This window comes from Ammospiza nelsoni, chromosome 8 (assembly GCF_027579445.1).
Source record: "Ammospiza nelsoni isolate bAmmNel1 chromosome 8, bAmmNel1.pri, whole genome shotgun sequence".
Taxonomy (NCBI): Eukaryota; Metazoa; Chordata; class Aves; order Passeriformes; family Passerellidae; genus Ammospiza; species Ammospiza nelsoni.
The window spans coordinates 39,375,202-39,392,779 of NC_080640.1; positions in this window are offsets into that span (position 1 = coordinate 39,375,202).

Sequence of the window (17,578 nt, forward strand, 5' to 3'; positions counted from 1 at the left end):
CTGTGAACACGGTCACACTCCATGGCTCGGGTTGGGGGTAGAAAAGCTCACAATGAGCTGGAAACCCTTTGCCACAATGAGCTCACCACTTGGTCTGCAAGAGGAGGTGAAATCATGGACAGAGATCCCGAGCCTAAAGCTTTAGGGATAACCCCATGGCAGCATCTTCACCTGGCCCTGAACCACCGTCAGGCTCAGAAGGATTCATTGCTCACATAGACATCCGTCTCAGAGGCTGTGAGATTTTAGGGGAGCAGGAAGTCAGCCATAGCTCAAAGCAATCACAAGTTCTTTCTTACAAGACAATACAGAACTTTCTAGACAGTTGCCACAAGGTGTATTTTGCTTTTCTAACCTATCACCTTTACTTACTTCTGCTGCAGTGCAGGTACTTTTGTCCAATGGCTTCTGTCTCACACATCTGCTTCTGGTATAACTTCTAAACTCCCAACCTACCCCACACTATTACATTACTGCACTATAAACCCTTCAGCATCTTACCCATACAATTTCTCACTTAATTAAGGCATATTCTTACTTACAACTATAGAAACATAACTTTATGATTTTTCTGCTTAATATCTATGTATTGTATCTCTACATCCATCCAAGCTTTTCCCAAGGCTGCAAACCAAACCCTTCGGTGTCTGTGGCAGTTTCTGTTTTTCCAATTCCCATATGAACCCATGCAGGAGCAGGGCTGCCTCCTCCCAGTCCCCATGGTTGGAGATAAATCAGGTGCAAGAGGAAGGGAGCTGCCTCCTGCAGTCACTGCATGCCAAAGTGCCCCTGGAGCCCATCGGGGACTGTCCCTTTCACCCAGGACAGTTCTGCACAAACCCCTGGGTCCCTCCTTGGTTCAGACAAGATCCACACCACAGGGCAAACCCCACCAAGCCCGTGGTTTTTGCCTTCCCTCCCCTCCCCTCTCAAAGTGCTTAGTCAGGATTCATTAGGAGCACAGCAGGTTTTACTGGTCCCTGCCTTATCAGCAGAGCAGCTGCTTTTCTTCTTTGCTGACAACCTGCATTCAGTGCAGCAGATTGAAAAGGCCTCCAGATTCAAAGCCTTGTAATGACCCTCCTCTTCCTTCCTTTCTCCTTCCCTCTTTCTCTTTAATGGCTTTCACTAAAGGGAAGAGGTGATTTTTCTTTTTTTTCCCTTGCATGTTGAGCAAAGTGTGGAAGAGATTGTGTGTTCTCATTTTCTCTATTCTTTAACCCCCCTGCACCAGCTCCCTGGTGCATCTCACATTTTCTTCTTCCCCAGTACCCAGGGGTACCACCACAAAGAGGCCACCAGAGATGAGGAGGCTGCTCAAATAGATTTCAGGAGATGGCAGCTTGATAGACTTCATAGGGGAGGGGAAAATTGATCCATTTAGGCACAATCAGATCCTCAGCTCTTCCTTTTCAGAGCCAAGATGAAGAGCTTTTTCAGGCTGGCCCCAGGAAAACGTTTATTTCTCTCTTTTGAGCCCTTTGAGCTGAACTGGATGGACAATGCTTTGTTTAAAAAATGCCAAGCAGGCTAAAATCCAGCCTGGCACACATTTTTTCTGTTAAACAGCTGAGCCCACAATCTGACTTTAACACAATTTCCCTTTTGTTTTTCTGAATGATGGGATTGCTTTATTAATTGCCAGCCTACAAACGTGATCTCCTTGAGTAGTTTGGGAGTGTAACAGGGAAGGGGAGGAGAGCAGGAGCTGCAGTCCTCCAGAGACCCTGGGCAAGGCTGATTGATCGAAATCACTTGAATTTCCCCTGTTATTAAATACAAGAGTGCTCCTGGTTTGTCTCAGAGATGCAGGGAAGGGGCTGGAAAGGAAACAGCAGCTCAGAGCAGCAGTGTCCAAGGAGGTGCTCATATTGGTACTTTTCTCTTTTTTTTCTCTCATCTGCAAACATTTGTAATGCTTTTTGCATAAAAATCCTTTTTGGCAAGCACCAGATCTGTTCTTTATCCTTGCCTTGTATTTGTGCAGCACGCTTCAGATCAAGGGGACCTCGGTGACTGATGGAAGGGTCTCTTCCTTGGGCTGAGGGTGCTTCCCATGGGAATTGTGCAGGAAATGAGGTGTGCTGGCTCCCATTTCTAAATGTCCAAACAAGTCCAGAGTCCAAGAAAGACCTAAAGAACCCCAGAATTACCCTTATCTGAGTATGTCAATATCCTGCACTGGGAATGACAACTAGCCAAGAAACAAGAATTGTGGGAATTGTGAAATCTGGGGATTTCTCTTCCAAGAACTTTTAATTTAATGTTTGATTCTTTTGAGAGGGAGAGAGAACTTACGCCGGGCTAAGAAATGCAATACGCGGGTTATGAACATTCCCTGAGAAGATGAAGGATTTTCATGTTTGCTCTGCTGATTCCCTCTCTGGCCCTGTGCATATTTAAGTAATACCAGCTCTCTCTCCAGCAGAGATCCTGAGCATGGTCTGCTCTGTCCTGGATGGACACCCTTGGAGGAAGCATTTCCTACCTCAACAATGTGTTTGGCCAAGTCTCTCCTTCCTTCCTTCCTTCCTTCCTTCCTTCCTTCCTTCCTTCCTTCCTTCCTTCCTTCCTTCCTTCCTTCCTTCCTTCCTTCCGACACTTCCTTCCGACACTTCCTTCCGACACTTCCTTCCGACACTTCCTTCCGACACTTCCTTCCGACACTTCCTTCCTTCCTTCCGACACTTCCTTCCTTCCTTCCGACACTTCCTTCCTTCCTTCCTTCCTTCCTTCCTTCCTTCCTTCCTTCCTTCCGACACTTCCTTCCTTCCGACACTTCCTTCCGACACTTCCTTCCGACACTTCCTTCCGACACTTCCTTCCTTCCTTCCGACACTTCCTTCCTTCCGACACTTCCTTCCTTCCTTCCGCCACTTCCTTCTGCCACTTCCTTCCGCCACTTCCTTCCTTCCGCCACTTTCCATCATCCTGGAGATGCCCCCTCCACACCCACAGCCCAGATCCAGCGCTCCTTCCAGGCAATTCATCCAAATCTCACCCTGCTCTGAAAAAACAACACATGGAGATGGTGCAAAACCTCACACAGGGCAGCCACGGCTGCTCAAGCATCTAATTATGTCCCTTCTCATTACTGAGCCTGATTTGATTTAAGCAGCTCCCTGGCTGGAGCTCTGGGATGCAACACCAGGCTCTGAATCATCCCTGTCCCATCTGCTCCTGCCTTTGCCCTTCCCCGCTCACAGGTAGGACAACACGCCAAGCTAAACATTTAATGGCAGTGCTAATGGCTTTGTTAGGTGAATCTGGGGACAGGGGAGGAGCTTCTCCTCAGGTGAGGATGGGTTTGTGCTGGTGGGGAGCCTGTGGAGCCCAGTGCTGTGCTGGTTTGTCCTGGTGCTGTGCTCCTGGGTGGGAACACCACGGCTACGGGCAGATGGTGCCAGGCTCATACCCAGCACTGAGTCACCACTGAGCACAGCTTGCACCGGATCAGCCTCAAAGGAAGATCTGTTGGGTGGTTCCTTCCAGGTGGAGGGATGAGGAAAAGCCTCCCTGGGATGATGCTCTGGAGCTCTCAAGGCAACTGAACCCTTGGCGTGTGAGCGATGGGGGCTGGAGCAGCAGCTCTGTGGAGCCATGCCAAAACTTCTCCCTTTCACCTCACTAGGATTTTCCCAACAGTTTGCAAATCCCATGGAAGGCAGATAAAAACACCCACCAATGTTCCAGGGCCAGATGGTAGCTTGTGTTTATGAAAACTGCGATTTGTTTTCATGGAAACTAGGAAAAGCATCGTGGGCAAACCTGGAAAAACATAGCTCACCCTCTGGGAAAGAGGATATTTTATGGACAGCTTTGGTTGCCACCTCTCTTCTACAGCTCCTTTGGGAGCTCCTAAAAGGTCTGCCCAACCCAAGAGAGCAGCTGTGGGATCCAGACCCACTGGCTGAGGGGTCGGCAGTACTTCATCTGTCACAATGGCTCCCAGGGACTCACGTTCTGATGTCATAAATTTTTCATCTGCACCACATCACTGATAGACCAAGCACAACGAGGAAGGGATCCAGGGCTAAGCAAAGGACCTTCCCTCTAACAAATGGCAGTGATTCACACCAAGGTGCCCAACACAGAGAAGGATTCACACTTTTCCGTCCAAATTTATCTTTCCTATTTGTTGCCAAAGTGAGACCTGGCCAGCGTGGTGCGTTTGGACACATTGCTTCCAAGAGCAGGTGTGTGTCTCCTGATTCTGGAGGTTTGCTGACCTCCTGGGTTTGTTTTGTTTCCAAGAACTTCCATTCCTCCACATGACAACTGAGCAGTTTCATGAGTAAAGAGAGATTTTGGAGGAAAACAGGGCTGTGAGTAGGCAAGACCTCCTTGCTGTGATGCTGCACTTTAGCCTGGTGATAACCCCATGGCCTTTTTCCTTAATATACCTGCACAGAAGAAAAGGGAAATGCTCAAAAAACGAAACCCCAGCATTTCTGGGGGCAAGGACCCTGTTATTCAGCCTTGAATTCCTGTGGATCCTCCTCCTTACAGCCACTTGGAAATGTTGATTATTTTTGCATCCTTGCTTTGCTGCTCCCCCAGCTTGAGAAGCAGCTCTGGGAGCAGGCAAATATTTGCTGGCACCATTGAGTGCCATCATCTGGAAGGAGAGCAGGGTGGATTTGGGACTGGTTGAGGATCCATCCAAGAATAGTTCTCCTTGTCATGCATCCCCTGCCCTTGAACAGCCTCTGCCATGAATATCCCAGCACCTGGGCATCACACGTCCTGCAGACTGATCCTGCTGCCTGCCTTATTTCAGTGCTGCTACTCCTGGGTTTCTTGGCAGGCTGTCTAGAAATCAGCAAACAACCCCTCAAGAGAGTGGATCTCGGGACAGGAAAACTAAAAAGAGTTCTGTGGCACGGCCCTGTGATTTTCTGCGGGATATTTGGCTGCTCTCTTGCACTGCTTTGTGCTAGGAAAGGGCAGGGAGAGGACGTAATTCTGCTCCAACTTGCTACATCATCAGTTTTCATTAAAATATTCTTCTGCCACATCTTTGTAATTTTTCATTTCGGAGGCAAATTTATTAAAGGTGTACTTCAGCCTGATTAAATTAAATAAGTGGCATTAGCAAATAAAGGCTTCTTTTTTTTTTTTTTATCTCGGCACACCACAAAAAGAAAAAGGGGGAGAGGGGGAGAAATTGCTGTGATACAAGCAGCTGTTTAATACTGTAACTGAAGGGGGGGAAAATTCCATTCTTCATAATCTCCCATTTGTTATCTTCCCTCAGCCCCACCACCACAAATCACTCTGGAGCCTTGCAGCAAAAACACCCCAAATGTAAAGCAATATAATGTCCTGTGTTTTCCAGGGTAGGTAATAATACATTTTGCACACAAACAAACCTTCCTAGCACTCCACCAGCTCCTTTCCTAAGTCTCCCTGTGTGGCTCTTAACTTCTCACTCTCATTTCAGGGCTATTTCCTGGTCAGAGATGGCTTCGAAAATGAGGCTGAAAAAGGTTTCTCAGCTTATTTTTGTTTTGATTTCTGCTAGGCAGCAAGAAAGGGCAGGCACTGTGTTCTGAAATTATGACTTGCCTCTGCTACCTTGCTTTAATAGGGCCACTTTGCCTGTGCTTTTCCCCTCAAAATCCATCTTAGCTAGTTTTAGGTGGAAAAATAGAGTGTTTGGCTGATCTCTTCCCCCTTAGCCCGGCTACAACGTTTGGGTAATTGTAGGGCTATGAGCACAGGAGCATTTCTTAAGCCACATGTCAAACACAGCTCCCCCTTTCCACAAGCTTTAAAACTGACTGTCCTAGAGGGATGCTCAGGGCTGGGAAAGGATGAAAGGTTTCCAAAGGCATCCAGGTTTTCTCTTGGCACAAATCTGTTCCTGCTGCAGCCAGTCCATGGCTCTCCATTGCCAGCAGATGGAGAGGAAGCAGACAGGCAGATCCAGCATCCCTCACCCACCAAGGAAAATCCCTGTGGGCTTCTCCCAGTGGCAAACAGAGTCAAAAAGGTGTTGCACCCTCCCCTTCTCCATTCAGCTGAAACTGGGTGTAAAACTGCTGAGCCAAAGGCATCCATCCTTCCCAGAGCGTCACTCCCTTGGGCACACACAGAGGCAGGAGCAAACACAGCAGGTGCCTGCTGGGTGCCTGTCACCCCCACACATTCTCTCTATTTGGTGTTTATTGGGTCTATATTTCCCCACAAAAGCAAAACCAGACTGGGGGGGACGCAACCAGCACGGACTTGTGTCGCAGACATCTTTTATGGAAAATCCTTTCCTTGGGATTCTTCCTCCTGAGAAGCTGAGAGGCCTCAGCAACAAAATGTAAACAATGGTTATCTGCTGCTGTGGAATGCAACAGGTGCATCTGGGATTGGCTCATGTTAGATGTTTGTAATTAATGGCCAATCACAGCCCAGCTGGCTCGGACAGAGAGCCAAGCCACAAACCTTTGTTATCATTCTTTCTTTTTCTATTTTTAGCTAGCCTTCTGATGGAATGCTTTATTCTATTCTTTTAGTATAGTTTTAATGTAATATATATCATAAAATAATAAATCAGCCTTCTGAAACATGGGGTCAGATCCTCAACTCTTCCCTCACCCTGAGACCCCTGTGAACACGGTCACAGGCTTGGATCCCTGGGGACGATGGGCAAGGACACGGAGTGAGAGCAGCCAAAATTCTGCCACCAAGGGGACTTGTCCTGAGCCAAAAGCACAGCCCAGCCCTCACCTTCCCTGCTTACAGCAGCAGCAGATGCAGGGCTGAGGGGTTAGTTAAGCTCTAAGCTGAGCTTTGTGAGGTAAAGCTCCTCCACGTTCCTGCCATGGCTCTGCCCAGCCTGAAAAGCTGAAAACGTGTTTTTGAGCAACACTAATGATCAGTCATCAGCTCCTTGGAAGATTTCCATAGCAGCATTTGACTACTGGAGAGAGATCAAGTCAGTGAAGCCTTGCCAAGTCCTGGGCACTTGGTTGGCAGAAAAAATGTTTAGTGCTTCAGGGAAGACTCGGCGCAGCTTTTGATCCCTTCCAGCCCAAACATATTTAAACAGAAATAACCCTTTTCTCCCCTCTCCCTCCCAACCACCATTTCCCCACGTTTAGCAGTGGAAAAGGGGAGAACACACGTGGGTTTGGCAAATTTGTAATGGAGCTGGTCCCCAAATGTCACAAATGGATTGTTTTCCCTGTTAGTCACATGTCCAGCTGAATTTTAGGCTATTCCCTAAATGTCACAATTTCTCTGCTTCCTTCAACTCTCTGTTGTTATTGGTTATTGTCTTCCTGCGAGATAGATTTTTGTCTCAATTCTCTCAAAAATGTCCAATTTTCTCCCACTTTGGTACCCCCTGAAACAAATGTTCCATGTGGTCTCACTGAATACAGGACAGGCAGGGGGGAAAAATCCACCCTGAGGGGAAAAATATTTTTAAAAAATAAAATATGAGGTTTTTGCTGCCCAGATTTTTTTTACCTTCCTCTCCCAGTCTCTATTGCCCAGGGATCCACTGCCAGAGCCCTGGTGAATTCTGTACTTAAAGCCACAGAATGCTCAGCTATCAGAGTTAATATTTTTTGCCACTGTTGGTCACCTTTGCCAAAATCTCACACAGTGGTTGGCGAAGCCTGGTTTGACAGGCTTCTTTCAACCCCTGCTTTGTCTCCACTTTCTCCACAAGAAAAATGGAAGAAGAAAGGAAACCTGGCAACAAGCAAGAAGGCAAGAACTTCAGGAGCGGTGAAAAACCCTGTTGGAATCAGACTCAGGGAGAGTGAAGGAAGCAAATGGAGATCTTGAGGTAGGAACCAACCTCGATTCTTTAAAACGCTTAAAATTCTTTAAAACATTTAAAAATTTTAAAACCTCTAAAAATTCTTTAAAACCTCAATCTTGACTCTTTAAAACCTTTAAAATTCTTTAAAACCTTCTCTAAAACCTTAAACTCTAAGTTTTCCACCGCGTGATATCACACACCTCTATTCAAGCTACACACCCATAATTTCAGTTCTCTCATTCAATTTTGGAAGCTTCTCCATGGCCTCAGGTCAAGGCAGTGTTCTCCAGGGGGTCAGTGCCTGTCAGCACAGAAAGTCTGAAATTCTCAGGATTTCCAACATCTCTAGGAACACTGGATGACTGAAGGAGATGTGACCCACCAGAATGGTCCCTCCTCACTAACAGCTCTCCTGTCCCACAGGACTGCCCAGGGATGCAGAGCTGGGCATATTTCGGAGATATTTGGATGCTCTGGTAGCAGAGGGTCCATTCAGCTCCAAGGACAGCTCCCCTGAGGCAAGGGAAAGAGTGATGGAAAACAGCGAACAATAAAAACCTGGGAGCAGGCAGGGGTTTCTTGGAGGTAAATAAGGGAAAATAAAGCTGATGCTTTCAAGATTAATGACTAATGACAAATAATTGTGGAACAGCGATGAGAAGGCAGAATGGAAACAAGAAGCAGGCAGGAGAACTAGGCATTAGGTCTGATGGTGAATTTAAGACCATTAATTCATAATTGTAGCCATTACAACCAGGAGTTTCAAGTGAGTTCAGCAACATTAAGAGCTGCTGGATGTGGTGCCTCTCCCAAAGAACCTGTCTGTTATTTGGGATTCTAAGTGAAGGCTGAACGGCTGTGAAAAAAGCTGATCCTCATCTCATATCAGGGGTGTTTGGAGGAACCTCTGCCCTGCAGAAGGATGGAATGAGGACAGAGAAGACACGAGCTCCCCATCCTCCTTCTCCAGGCACAAAATGAGCCACTTTGCCCACACTCATGAGCTCCTGAGCTTTTCTTTCCCCCCACAGGAGGCGCAGATCCTCTGCCTTTGTCAGAAAGCAGCAAACACCAGTCCCAGCAGCTGGATGTGCCTGTCCTCCCTCACTTCGCTTTTTCAAAGGGGAAATCAAAGTATTTCACGGCATCCAAAGGTCTGCTCCCAACAGCATGGGATAATAGGCAGGGCACAGGGTGAAGGAGCATGGGTTTTTGTGGTTTGAACAGTGTCCATCCTTCTGAGGAGGGGGTTAATGTGCTGCCTGTACCACATCCCTGCGAATCACATCTGTTTAATTTAATGAGAAAACTGACAGTTCGCTGTGACCAGCAAAGCCTGTCCTGCTCTGCGTCACCCAGGAGTTACAAAACAGCCAGTTTTCCTCCAATCCTGGAATATTTACTTTTAATATTTATTATTATTATTATTATTATTATTATTATTATTATTATTATTATTATTATTATTATTATTATTATTTATTTATTTATTTTAAATCACATCTATTTAATTTAATGAGAAAACCAACAGTTCACTGTGACCAGCAAAGCCTGTCCTGCTCTGCGTCACCCAGGAGTCACAAAACAGCCAGTTTTGCTCCAATCCTGGAATATTTACTTTTAATATTTAATATTTCTTATTAAATAATAAAAAAATAAAAATAAAAATAAAATAAAAATAAAATTAAAAATAAAAATAAAAATAAAAATAAAAATAAATAAATAAAAATAATGTATTCTATAATATAATAATATTTATTTTTAATCACATCTATTTAATTTAATGAGAAAACTGACAGTTCACTGTGACCAGCAAAGCCTGTCCTGCTCTGCGTCACCCAGGAGTCACAAAACAGCCAGTTTTCCTCCAATCCTGGGATGTTTACAGCTGGAAAGGATGGGAACAGAAGGAACACAGTTAAATCTCAAGCAAGATGCCTTCCTCTCAGATCTTGCATTCACAATAGACAGAGGCACTCAAACCAGCCTGACAGGGTACACAAGACTCTTGGCAGCCTGGCAGAGCTCTGTTCCTCGCAGAGATCAATCAAAGCAACAGAGAGGCTTGTCAGGGAAGCGTGGGATCAGCTGTTTTCTCCTCGTTTGACTGCGGTCTTCTCCCCTCTGCTTGATTCGCTTCATCCTTTCGGTGTTTCCCTGGTGGGAAACCTCTGAGGTTAACCTGAGGTTCTGCAAAGTATTAATAACCTGAGGTTCTGCAATGTATTTCAACTTAACCTTCCAGCTGGTTTGAAGCTTGAAGGTTCTCTCAGACCCTTGCCAAGCACCTTGCAAGGGGAGGAAGTGTCCTCATGGTATGGGAGTCATCCCTTTCTCTTTACCAACAACTGAGAGAGAGACCAACAGCAAAGCACTGTTTCCTTCAGGGCCTTTGGCTTCTCCTCCAAACCTTTTCCCCTCCCTTTTCATTGAGATCAGACCCCATTATTTTCCCTGTGCTTGAGGCACATTAAAACCCACAGCTATTAAACTGTGTTTGATGCACAGAGAAAACCACTCTGAGTGCAACCTGAGAGCCCCTGACGTTACAGTGAGGAAGAAGAGGAGGAGGAGGATTAAGGCAGGATGGTAAAATGTCCTTTCCACAGTCACTTTATTTATTATTTTTTCCCTGATAATCCTATTTTTACACGTGCCTACCAGATGTTCCCCATATCACACTCAGTACAGCAGAGGAAAGGAATGGAGGAAAGGATGGAGGAAGGGATGGAGGAAAGGATGGAGGAAGGGATGGAGGAAGGAATAGAGGAAGGGATGGAGGAAAGGATGGAAGAAGGAATGGAGGAAGGGATAGAGGAAGGGATGGATGGAGGAAAGGATGGAGGAAGGGATGAGGAAGGGATGGAGGAAAGGATGGAGGAAGGGATGGAGAAGGAGATGGAGGAAGGGATGGAGAAAGAGATGGAGAAAGGGATGGAGGAAAGGATGGAGGAAAGGATGGAGGAAGGGATAGAGAAAGAGATGGAGGAAGGTATGGAGAAATGGATGAGGAAGGGATGGAGGAAAGGATGGAGGAAGGGATGGAGGAAGGGATAGAGGAAGGGATGGATGGAGGAAAGGATGGAGGAAGGGATGAGGAAGGGATGGAGGAAAGGATGGAGGAATGGATGGAGGAAAGGATGGAGGAAGGGATAGAGAAAGAGATGGAGGAAGGTATGGAGAAATGGATGAGGAAGGGATAGAGGAAAGGATGGAGAAAGGGATGGAGGGAGGGATGACCAAGCGGCTTCATGCCCCAGAAAGGGGCATTCACTGTTCAGAAAAGAACTGGAACAAGACGCTTTGGAGCATGACCAGAATTTGGGAATGCCTGTGCAGGGTCCTGTCACCAGCTGTGTCACCTTGTAAAGCACATCCAGCACCTTGAGGATGTGATTTGGTGCAGATTTGACACTCACTGCAGCCTGATCTTACAGCAAAAAGAGCAACACTTGACACACAACTATAAGAAGCACCAAAATTAGGAAGGACTTGAATCAATGGCAAGGGCCAGCGAGTTTAGCACAGGTTTTTGATGCCCCAGCAAGGTGAGGAAGCAGTGGTGGGCAGAAGTGCTACCTTGGAGATGCAGCAAAGCCCTGAGTGCAGGAGTGGGAGAGGAGGCAATTTTGGGAAGCAAATAAAGCAGAAATAGCAGAGCAGATCCAAAGGGATTCTCACTGATAGGCAAGTGACAGCGTTAACAAGCTGGCAGCTCCCCGGTGTCCCAGCTTGTGAGCCAGCCTCAGAGGAGAGCTGACAGGTACATCAGCATCAAGAGGCACATCAGAAGGGAAGGAAAGGCTCCTCTCTCCAAACCTCCCCATCCCGTTGCTCTCCAAGTGAGAGATTGGAGCCCAGAGCTCTTCCCTGCTCTGTGTCCCTCTTGGGAGGGCGTCCAGCCCCAGTTCAAGGGGAGGTCAGGGATGGGGCTGTGCCCCAGAGGGGACAAACCAGGATCTGGGGCAGCTGGGCCCCTCTGAAGCTTGGAGCAGGGCTGGGAGCTCTGCCCACGGACAGTGGGAGAGAGGGCAAAGGGTGTCCTGTGATATAATTGACTGCTCGACTAATTAAAATTCCTGGGCTGCTAATTGGGGCTGGTGAATGCTCCCCTCAGCAGCTCAGCCTGGGAGAGGGGAAGAGGGGGAGAGAGGTCTGGAGCAGCCCCCAGTGGGGCTGGCAGAGCCCAGAGCTGTTTTGTCTGACCGATAACAAGTGGCCAAATTGCTTTTGACAAGTGAAGGGGATTGGAAATAATGGGGGTCTGCGAAAAGCCCGGGGCACAGACAAGGGGGATCCATGAGATAATGAGGAGGCAAAGCCCTGGCATGGCTGGGGGCTGGAGCCCTTGGCACCCCTGCTCTGCCTCAGCTCCAGGTTTTAGGAGTGGGCTTCAAAACCCTCACACCACAGCACCAAAATCCCTTTTGCTTTTCCATCTCCCACCATGGGTCAGGTATTCTCCATGTTTTCATGAAAAATCCTTTCCTTAGGATTTTTCCTCCTGAGAAGCTCAGAGGCCTCAGGAACAAAATGTAAACAATTATTACCTGCTGCTGTGGAATACAAAAGGTAGATCTTTGATTGGCTCATGTTATATGTTTGTAATTAATGGCCAATCATAGTCATCTGGCTCGGACAGAGAGCTGAGCCACAAACCTTTGCTATCATTCTTTCCTGTTCTATTCTTATCTCAGCCAGCCTTCTGATGGAACCTTTTCTTTTATTCTTTTAGCATAGTTTTAATGTAATATATATCATAAAATAATAAATCAAGCCTTCTGAAACACGGAGCCAGATCCTCATCTCTTCCCTCATCCTCAGGCCCCTCTGAACACAGTCACATCCATGCATTGCCCAGATGTGCCAGCCCCCAGCTGTTCACCTGATCCAAAAAAAATCTCCACATCCCTACAGGATCCAGGTGCTCTAGCTGCACCAGACACGGGAAATCAGCAACCAGACTGCAATAATTAAAGTGTTCATTTACATACCAATACCCCAGATATTCTCCACCTCACATCCCTTTCACAATGATGCAGTATCCAAATGTGGAGCATGTCTGAGTGCACACAGCCAATTTCTTTCTACTCAGAAAGAGAAAATAGCCTATTTTTTTTCATGTCAACATGCTCTGTGTAATATCCAGTGGGTAATTTTAGTGTCTAATGCAGCATCCACAGAACCCTCACCTCCTGGGAAATCAGTTGGGTGCCCTCTTCCCCTTGATTTGGAGAATAAAAGTCCCTGTAATACCCAGGAGGCATCCAGGAGATATAACTTGATTTTGGGAACATGAATATTGGGATGCATTTGATCAACACTGGAAGGAGCAGCTGGGATTGCATCACTTTGGAGAGGATCACCAAGCAGGCAAAAATGATGTGGAAAGAGAAAAGACACTGGAATTGCTGTCAGATTTCCCACTTTTCCATAGGATTTCACATCTGTTTCATAATCATGGCTTTTTTTTTTGTTGTTTGCTTCTTCCAGACAAAAATGCCCAACTTGTTCTTCCTCATGCCCAGATCCTGGTGGGCCTTCTCCCCACTGAGTCCAGCCCTCATTTTCCCTGGGGAAGGGTTTTCCCTGGAGTGGAGCTCCCAATGGGGACAGCTGCATGTTCCAGTGGCGCTGCACCCCACAATGGTTCTGCACTGGCAGGGACCAGAACACAGAGACAAACATGTCCATTTTTCATCATTTTGGGTATTTTTTTGAACAGGGGAAACAGGAAAACATAACTTTAACCCCTGGATGCCACAGTCATTTCCCAGTGCTGCTCACAGCCTTTTTTCCATCTCCATCCAGTTGGTTTCAAGGCAGCTCTCATGTTTCAGCAGCACTGTGGGGACCTCAGGAGGTGCTGACATACCGTTTTTTTTCCACATCAAGTAATACAAAAGGATAAAACTCATGTTTTGGTGGAGTTTTTTTCCCCCTTTTTCTTCTCCAGACCTGGATGATGGAAGCTCCAGCTGAGCTCTCAAACAGGCGCTGTGCAAGTCACAATCTCAGCTCCAGAGTGAGGAAGCAGTTCATGGCAGTTCATTTGCTGCCTGGGTGTTTTTCAAGCCAGAGATTCCCAAAGGAAAGCAGACCCTGATTCCCTCTGCTTCCAGCCCTCCTCTGCCCTGAACCCACCCCATTCACAGCGCAAAGCCATAACCCCACAGCTGCTATTTCCCTGACAAAACACCACCAAATTCAAGTTGATTGAAGCTCTCCTGGACTCAGGGGGTCTAATTCTCAAGTCAGCCTCTGATTTTTTCCTTTTTGGGAGCAAAATAACAAAAATACTTTGAAAACAAAGCTTCCTGTAATTGCAGCGGCAATGCTCCTTTCCTAGAAAGCCCTAAAAAGTCTCAAAGCCTTCATCCCCCCCATTTTTTTGTTCAGCAAATCTTCAAAGCCCTGCTGGGTACGCTGGGCTGAACATTCCCAGGTCCTGCAAAGGAGGAGAGAGGGCACAGAGGGGAAGGGGACTGGGCTGTGGGGTTGTCTGCATTTTTCCTTCACAGTTTGGGGTCAAGCCTGTTCCTCGGTGGGGTCAGCTCTCTTGCAGCCTGACACTCCAAAGTCAAAGGAGACTCTGATTCCCCGTGGGATCCCAGCCAGGGGAGGCTCTGAGCCCCTCCAGGAGCACCAGGGTGGGAGGGGGATGCAGAAAAGCATAGGGAGGATGCAGGGGTTATGCCAGACAGGAAATCTCCAGGGCAAAATGCACTGGAGATGCCCCTGCCCCATCCATGGGCACCTCTCAGCACCAACATCCCTTCTCACAGAGCACCAGGCTACACCCACCACCGTGTGGGACACGGTCTGGCACAGGAGGGAGGTCAAGGTTCACCAAAATCACCCAAAAATCCCCTTTTCATCATCTGCAGGATGCTCCTCACCGGCAAAACAACCCCGGAAAATTGAAGTCGCGGTGATTCTACAGCACTTTGAAGAGTGTTGACACCTCTGATGAGAAAGAAGGGAAGGAAATGAGGAAATCTGTGCAGCTGGACAATACCTAAACATGCCACAGAGCAGAAAGAGAGAGAGAGATCTGGGCAAAACAGCAGCTGAAAGGGAGGTGGAGATAAAGGGAAGTTGCCCTGGCTCATGGAGGGAGCAGGATGCTCCCTGTGCAGCCAAAGAAGAGATAAAATAGGAAGATGTCAAAGTTATTTTTTTTTCAGAATGCAAGCTCCATTACACAAGGCAAAAGGTGCACATTAAGTGCAATAAAAAAAGAAGCTTTTATAGAGATTAATTTGTCTGCCCCATTCTCCTTAAACTGGAGGTTATAAATTGTGACAGATCATGTATGTTTTTGGGAAGCGAAGGCAGGAACAACGAAAGGGAATTGGGGAATAGATCAAAATTCTCTGAGCAGAAGGCTTGGGAGGCACATTTACATCAGCCTTTTCCTTCTCCCCTCAGAACTGGTGCCATTCTGACCCACAGGAGAAGGAAATTCCTCACCCCTGTATTCCTACAGCTCCTTGAATCCATGGATTGCTCACAGACCCACAGAGGGGATGAGCTGCTGTTTGTGGGCTTGAAATTATGAGAGCTGAGAAGGAAACTGCTGGAATGTGCTGTATTCCTACAGCTCCTTGAATCCATGGATTGCTCACAGACCCACAGAGGGGATGAGCTCAAAGCCAGTTGTTTGTGGGCCTGGGATGATGAGAGCTGAGAAGGAAGCTGCTGGCATGTGCTGTTATCTGCTCCCATGCATCCACCTCACCACAAACATTCCAGCACCCAATTCCACAGGCAAAGCTGCTCAGGGGATGGCAGAGCTCAGAGCAGCAAGTTGGAACAAAAGGGAATCGTTTTTATCTCTCCCCTTTCAAGTTCCTGCAACAAAAGCCTGTTCCTGTCTGGCCCTGGAACAGATCAGCCCATCTTCAGATATTCCTGATTGACCTCAGCGTGTGAAATAGGCACCATTAAAGTGTTCTAAGAATAATTCCCAGAAATCATGAGTCACTGTCTGATTTGGGCAGAAAGGGCTAAAATGGTTCAATTATTCACCATGAATTATTCACTGATAATTACGCTGTAGTTAGCGATCTGCACGCAGACAGTTCATTGCGAGCCAACCGCCGGCGTGCAGCTAATATTTCACCAAAAAAGCCCCACTTTTGTTATTGCATGTCATCTATAATGAAGCAGAAATATTGGTGACCATCAGAGGAAATCAGAGAGAGATTAAATGCGGAAGGAAAATGCCGCTATTTCTAATTCTCCAGCAGCTCTGCCAAGTGCAGCACCAAGCTGAGCATCCCTTTCTCTGGTTTCAGGATTGCATTCCTTGGAGAAACACACAGTGAGGAGAGGAGAAACTGAGAGACTGAGCTGGCAGCCATGGAGAAAATTCACCTTTTGCTGAGAAAATTCACCTTTCGCTCTTCTTTTGCTGAGAAAATTCCCCTCTTGCTCTTCTTTTGCTGATGTCTGCTGGGAATCTCTCCAAACCCAGGCTCTCCAGGACTGCAGACAGCTCAGTTTTGCTCACCCACCTGCTGCTCACACAGAGATATTTTGGCACCTGGGTTGCCACTGAGTTGCATCTGGAGCAGGCTCTCCCAGATATTCACCCACAGCTCAGGGGTTTCAGGCTCCTCTGGGAGGCTCTCAACACCCAGATAAAACCAAAGCTGTGAATATAAACTCCTCATTTTGGGGGTCACACAACACAGCACAAGTGCTTGCCACAGGCAGCAGGACCAGGACGTTGAACTCCTAGCTGACAAATATCCCATTTTTTCCAGCTGTCCCAAACACAGTTGAGAAATCACCAACTTTGCCTTGCATGACATCAGAGAGCTAGACCACAGATCACCCTTTGTCTGGGAAGGTTCTTTGAGTGCATTTTCCCTGTGGAGATAACCCCTTTCAGGCACCCCTGAGGTTGGGAAAAAGAGAACAGAAAAGGTCAGTGTGAAGTGTTCCTGGGAGACATTTTCACCCTGGGATGAACAGGGAGACCCTGGGGTGGGTCATTCCCATATCTCTGTGGGATTTTAGCACACAGGGCAGGGGGCTCCAAAAACCTATCCTTTTAAGCTGTTCTGTGCAAGAACCACTGCCATACCTTCAGCATCCTTCTTGCCTCTCCCCAGACCTTTCCCCACATTTCCCTCTCCTGCCAGAGTCAGTGGCAAGCCACTCATGACACACGTGCCACAGCAGGTTTTGTTCCTTGTTTTCCTAATAATTCCCATCATTTTAGTCACTGCCTCTGACTGGCGCTGAGAGCAGAGTTGATATTTTCGTCCAGCCATCCATTATAACCACCAGATCTCATTGGTGAATGGTAACAGCCAGTGCAGAGCCCATAACAGCTTGTATAAAATTAGGATTGTTTTCTCCCAGGTGAAAGCAGCATAGAAAAACAGAAAAACCTGCTCAAAAATCACAGAGCTGTTGTCCCCATCCTTATCCTGATATCCTTAATTCTGCATTTTTGGAAGGGTCCAAGCGTTTCCATAGTTCTTTCACTTAGTTTGGCTTTTTTTTTTCTGGCTGAAACTCCTCACATTTCTGGCTTTTTACCTTGGGGAAGTTAAAGTTTTCAAGGATGGGGAGTCATGGATAGTGTTACCTCAGAGCTGTGTTTTAAGGCATTTCTTGAGCTTTTACACTCATGCTCGCCCTTTTTCCACACCAGCATTGATTACAGCGGGTAATTGTTTTCTAATTGGCCTGCAGCTGCTTATCTATCTTAGATAATTAAAGTGAAGAAGAAGAAGAAATAGAAATAAGGAAAGAAAACGGAACTTTGCTCTTAAGTAGCTGCCTATTGACTGT